Here is a 6,565-nt window from a genome sequence, read left to right on the forward strand (position 1 = left end):
GCCCAAGAGCAAGGAGCACAGTCCATGCTGATAGAAGTCAAAACAGTGGCTTCCTCCCAGGACTGTGACTGCAGGTGCAGGAGGGAGCCTTCTGTGTCTACATGGAAGGTGGTTACATGGGTGTGTAATGAGGGCCTCATTCATCTCCTAAGATTTATGCACTTTATTCTCACATAAGGTACTCCTCAATTTTTAAAAAACGGAGAACCAGTATAATTTGCCGGCAAATAGAAAATTCATAATTGATGTAGGCGCCTGTCAAAGTCAGAAGTCCCTCCTCCTTAGGCCCTATCTGTTTCTTTTAAGGGAAACGCTCAGCAGAACTTGCAGGCTCTGTAGAGAGGGGGTCCGTGGGGGCTGGCTCCACTCTCCTGGTCGTGGCTCGCTGCCCCCGGGTGACGCTGAAACATCAGGATGTGGCTGGTTTCCCACCCTGACTTCTGCTTCTGCCCAGGAAATTTCTTTTGTTAATTGCTGGAGTGGTTTGGGTGCTTTTTAAAAGGGAGAATAGGCCCGGAGGGCTTATGAGGCCTCTCCGGGGCTGCTGCAAAGGAAGGAACATGTGTTGCCTGTTTTAGTGTCTTCCCTGGGGAGAAATGAGATTATGAAAGGTTCAATCATCAGTGAAGCCCTCGAGTTAGAGCAACACAGCAACACTGTAGGAGGCAGCAAGCCACCCGGGGCTGCGGTTTAGATGGAGCTGGACCTCTTCTGGAGGTTTGCAGGGGCTCCTTGCTCAGCTCTGTGTTGCCTGTGGCATCCCTTTTTGTGAGCCTGGTGCAGGTGGGCATGCTGCATTTGTTAATTCCATAAATTTTACTTCCCCTTCCACAGAAATGTAAAATCATTACTTGCTGTTTCAGCACCCAGGCCTTCAAAGGGGAATTTAATCCTTATCAAAGAGTTATATATAAATATATATTTTTTCCTGGTACAAATTAAAATTAATTCATGTGATGAATACATTTATCCATTTTATCACCTAAATTCATCTCATGTAGCACCAGGGGTGGGCAGTCATTTACTTAACCATGGAGCCAACTAGTAGTATTGGAGATTGCCTTGATGTGCCAGGCAGGATTCTAGGCACCTGGATACAGAGATTGAATCTTTACTTGAACTCAGGTCAGAAGAAATAGACACTCAATGAACAAAGTGGTAAAAAGTGTCCTGAAGAGACGCAGTGGGGTAAGGGTCAGGTGGTGGTGAGCAGGGTGCTACCAGGTCAGTGCTCAGAAGTTCCTCTGACGTGGTGGTGTCTGAGCAGAGGCCTGACTGCAGGGGTATGAAGGAACCTGTCTGCAAACTGCAGAGAGCAGCAAGTGCAAAGGCTCTGGGGCAAGAGAATGGACAACGTGCTTGGGAAGCAGCAAAGAGGCACATGTGGCCCAATTGGATCCAGCCACCGGAGCATGAGAGCCAGAATGCTCCCTGAGAGACCAGGTGGCCTGGGCCAGGTCAGGCACCCTGATTCAATTTTGAGCACCATGGAAGCCATGGTCAGGCTTAGAAGAGAGGAGTAACATGCTTGAGACAAGGACTTGTCCTCCCAAAGGACCACACATGCTTTGAACAGAGAACCAGCAGTGTGGGGCTGCACAGTGGAGGCAGGAGGCTCAGGGGGTGGCCTCTGTGGTTTGAGCACCTTTTCTTTTAGGCTCAGTGTCCCGACCTCACTGGATTTCAGAGGCCATTTTAATTCCCTTTAAAATCAGAAAAAGCGAAAGGGCTGGGTGAAGTGGCTTATGCCTGTAATCCCAATAATTTGGGAGGCCAAGGCAGGAGGATCTCTTAAGCCCAGGAGTTTGAGACTAGCCTGGGCAACGTAGCAAGATCCCATCTCCTCAAAAAATAATAAAAAATATATAGCTAGATGTGGTGGTGCATACCTGTAGTCCCAGCTACTCAGGAGGCTGAGGTCGAAGGATTGCTTGAGCCCAGGAGGATGAGGCTGCAGTGAACCATGATCACAGCACTGCACTCCAGCCTGGGCAACAGATCAAGATCCTGTCTCAATAAAAACAAAACAAAAGAAAAGAAGCAAAGGAATACAGTCCTGTCTGGATTGTGTTTGTCTTTTTACCAACACAACTGTTAAAATATTTATATAGGCATATATATATATGTATATACATACATGCAAATATGCATATATGCACGTTCATATGTATATATGTAAAATATCGGTCATTTAGCATACATATAAAATATTTAGATAGACAAACAGATGACAGATAGATGTAGCCAATGGAAGACAGAGCCATTAAGACCACAGTGGCTGGCTCATCAGGATCATGGGAATCCCACAGCATCCCCGGATGCCATTGTCTTGGTCGAGTATGATGGTGGCCTGCCTCCGGGTGGGAAAGTGGAATGGGAGAAGGGTTCAGAGTCTTGATCTGGTAGTGCTGACCACATCTGCTGACTGTTGGAAGTGGGGTGTGAAGAACGGAAAGCACTGGTGCTGCGTTTGGGAATTCATTCTGCAGAAGGACCCATTTCTTCTTCTGCAGCTCCTTCACACACAGAGAGGGGTTTCTATGAGACTGGAGCCCAGCAGAGAAGCAGGGAAGTGGAGTGGGGAGCCGGCGCAGGTGCTAAGAAAAACTGTTACAATTCAACATGTCCCCTGGGGATACAGACTGTGACCCTTGGATGCTGCCCACACTCAGGTGCAGATGTGGGCCTTCTGACAAAACTTCTCCGCAGCAGCCCGGGGGAGGAGGCAAGGTGGGCTCCCATTCTGAAGCTGGGCATTGTTCTCCTTGGTGTCAGCTTCTCTCTGAGTGTTGTCACCATGGTCCCCTTGTAGAGCGCCTTGATTGAGATCAAAGTGTGTGTGCATGCATCGTTTTATCCAGAGCCTGCTTCACTCCTGCCACTTTCAATGAAATTTGCGAGTCATTCCGGGCACCTTCAGAGGAAGAAGGCTTCTCTCTCTCTGGCTGGCTCAGTGAGGAGCCGCTCAAAGAGAAGTTACTTAACAAGCTCTCGCCTGTGCATGGCTTCTGTGAGCACGTCTTGCTTTCCTGGGCTCCTGGCTCTGGCCTGCAACTTTCCTGACCCATCTCATTTTCATGCCCTTTGTGGGGAGTTACAGCAGGAGGCTCAGATGGGAGCAATTAGTTTCAGCAGGTAATTAGGCTTCTGGGCTTGGGCTCTGAGAGACAATTGGAAATTTTTATTTCAAGTCTCTTTAAAGTCCTCCCGAGTCTGAATCAGATGGTAAGGTGTTTAGAAAACCCAATTACATCCCACTAGCATACGAAATGTTCACAATATAGTCAAGGAAGCATATTGCCTTTTACTTTAAAAATGAACCTTTTTCCCCATCTTTGCAACTTACCATTTGCCTGGTTGCAAGAAACACAAGCAACAGATGTCTCCTGGTCCACCTGCTTCCTGTCGCAGATCAGTTAAAAGGTAAAATGGTCCGAGGACCACGGCTTCAGGCACTTGGCCTGTCTATCGCAACCATGGAATGAGGTCAGAGACGAAGACAATTACTTTAGAGAATATTCCCCACCCAGTGGTCGTGTGAATGTGCTGAAAGGTGATCTAAAGTGTCGAGAAGGAGGGACTTATGGGGATTCCCGGAACGTCACTGGCTAAGATGGTGCTTCCTGCAAAGACCATGCTGTTTCCTTGTTAACTGTTCCATGGTGTCCAGGCTCTGCCTAGTCTTCCCTGGAGATTGGGCCCTATTAATTTTAGAGAAGGTGCTCTCCAGCAAGCTTGAATAATCAGGCATTTCCCCTACCCCCATATCTGTCTCCCAGACATTTCCACTCATTGCTCATTTTTATTTTTTGAGATGAGATTTCACTCTGTTGTCCAGGCTGGAGTGCAGTGGCATAGTCATAATTCATTGTAACGTTGACCTTTCAGACTCAAGCAGTCCTCCTGCCTTAGTCTCCCAAGTAGCTAGGATTTCAGGGTGCACCACCATGCTCAATTTTTAAATTTTTGTTGTTGAGACTGGATCTCAAACTCCTGGGCTCAAGTGATCTTCCGGCCTCAGTCCCACAAAGTACTAGGATTACAGGTGTGAGCCACCATGTCTGGCCTGCCCATTGCTCTTAATTCTGGTCTCTTGAACACACAGACTAGGAAGGAACTCTTTACAGAAGAAAGAATGTTTGAAGTGTTGAAACGGATCTCAAGGACATTAGGAAGCCTTCTTGGTGATGGACAGACTACTTGAGGAGCTCCAAAATGTTCTGTTCACAGCTGTATCTTCAGCTTAGATAGGGCTGCCATCAGCTGATAGGAGACTGGCTGATATGGTTTGGCTGTGTTGTAGCTCCCATAATTCCCATGTTCATGAGAGGGACGCAGTGGTATGTAATTGAATCGTGGGGGTGGGTCTTTCTCATGCTGTTCTTGTGATAGTGAGTAAGTCTCATGAGATCTGATGATTTGATAAAGGGGAGTCCCCCTGCACCAGCTCTCTTGCCTGCCACCATGTAAGATGTGCCTTTGCTCCTCATTCACCTTCAGCTCTGATTGTGAGGCCTGCCCACCCATGTGGAACTGTGAGTCAATTAAACCTCTCTCCTTTATCAATGACCCAGTCTCAGGTATGTCCTTATTAGCAGAGTGAGAACAGACTAATACACTGGGAAAATTAGAGAAAAACAACAGTTGGGACACATAAATTCAGGAAAGGCACTTCCTCTGAATGAGCACAGCTCCATCGACATGGGGCTGCATTAGAGGATGCCATCTGTGTGCAAAGGAAGAAGATGAGCTGGGCAGTGCACATGCCTCCAAATCTGTTCACCCTGGTGAGAGAAGGATCAGAAGCACCCTGATCTTGTTGCTAGCACCCACTTGTATGTTTGTAAATAAACAAGAGGATGGGGCCAGGCATGGTGGCTCACACCTGTAATCCCAGCACTCTGCAAGGCTGAGGTGGGCATATTGCTTGAGCCTAGGAGGTCACAACCAACCTGGGCAACGTGGTGAAACTCCATCTCTACAAAACGTACAAAAATTAACCATGGGTGGTGGCATGCTTCGGTAGTTCCAGCTACTCAGGAGGCTGAGGTGGGAGAATTGCTTGAGCCCAGGAACTTTTGGCTGCAGTGAGACATGATTGCACCACTGCCCTCCAGTCTGGGCAACAGAGTGAGACCCTGCCTCAAAAACAAACCAAAACAAAACAAAACACAAAACAAAACAAAACAAAACAAAACAAACACAAGTGGATAAGCCAGTTCTCACACAGCAGTCAAGTAAGCATCCTGGGGATGGGATTGAGAAAATAATGTCCAAAAAGTCAAACTGAGTGGCCATTTCCACCTTGTGGTTCATATTTGTAGAAGCTGGAGGGTTTAAGCATGGCATCATTGGTGAAGTCACAAGAATAATAAATCACAGCAACTGCCATCATATGGAGGGAAGAAAGCATTAAAGCTAGTGTAGAATCTGGGTGGAGTCCTGGCTCTGTCATTCCCAGCTGGTCAGCATATGTTCTGCTTCTGAGCCGCAGTTTTCTCATCTATAAAATGGCGAAGGGAGGAAGTACACCCACTTCATAAAGTTGTGTAGGGTGTAAAAGAAAGGAGTTCTATGGCACAGCTTGGTAAATGATAGAGCCCCATATGTATTTGAGGTAGGATTATGTTGTCTAATTTGTGTTTGGCCAAGATTCAAAGTCTCTTGAATTCTCACAGAGAAAAAGCACTCAGGTTTGTGGTGAGAAAATTGAAGGACTTTCCTCACTTTCTAGGAAACAATCCAGATACCAGGTGGATCCTTCAGGGCTCCACGCAGGAAACAGAAACTACTTGAGGTGAAAGTGGCTGAATACAGGGAATCAAGTGGTCATGAAATTATCAGATGGAAGGAGAAGTGGACTCTGGGGATTCAGAGACGTGCCACCTTGCAGAGTGAGTGTGTGCTGCAGAATGACCTGCCAGGCAGCTGCCATTTCTTTCACCATCAGGAAAGTGAGGAATCAGGAGACTGCCATGGAAATATTGATCCCAACAATACATGAAAACAGAGATCTCTTGGTTGGGCAATGGGGCTCAGGAATCTGCTGCCACCATTGTAACTATGAGGACACCCGGACAGTATCATGCAGCTATGGAGGCTGTAATGTCCTCTCCACACCTGCTCAGTTGGTGGCCTGACACAAGTGCTGGTGCTGGCAGAATCAGCCATGGGAAGCCAGGAGTTGGCCTCATTTCTTCCACATCCCCCTGGGAAGCGTCTTTCTGCTTGACCAAACTCAATCTCATCTGTGGGTGAAGGTGTGTTTGTGACCTATTCCTGCTTAACAGATTACAGCAAACTTGGCACACATTTATCGATTTCTGTGGATCAGGGATCCAGGTGGGCTTGGCTGTGTCCCATTCCTCCTGTGGCTACCATCATGGTGCCTTAGCTGGGGCTGAGGTCTCATCTGAAAGCCCAACTGGGGAAAGCTCTGCTTCCAAGCTCACTCGGGTTCTTGGTAAGCTCAGTTGCTCCAGGGGTGACAGAGGCCTCAGTTCCTTGCTGGCTGTTGCATGGAGCCACCCTCCACTCCAGTTCCTTACCACAGGGAACTCCACAA

Source organism: Theropithecus gelada, chromosome 10 (assembly GCF_003255815.1).
Source record: "Theropithecus gelada isolate Dixy chromosome 10, Tgel_1.0, whole genome shotgun sequence".
NCBI classification, from domain to species: Eukaryota; Metazoa; Chordata; class Mammalia; order Primates; family Cercopithecidae; genus Theropithecus; species Theropithecus gelada.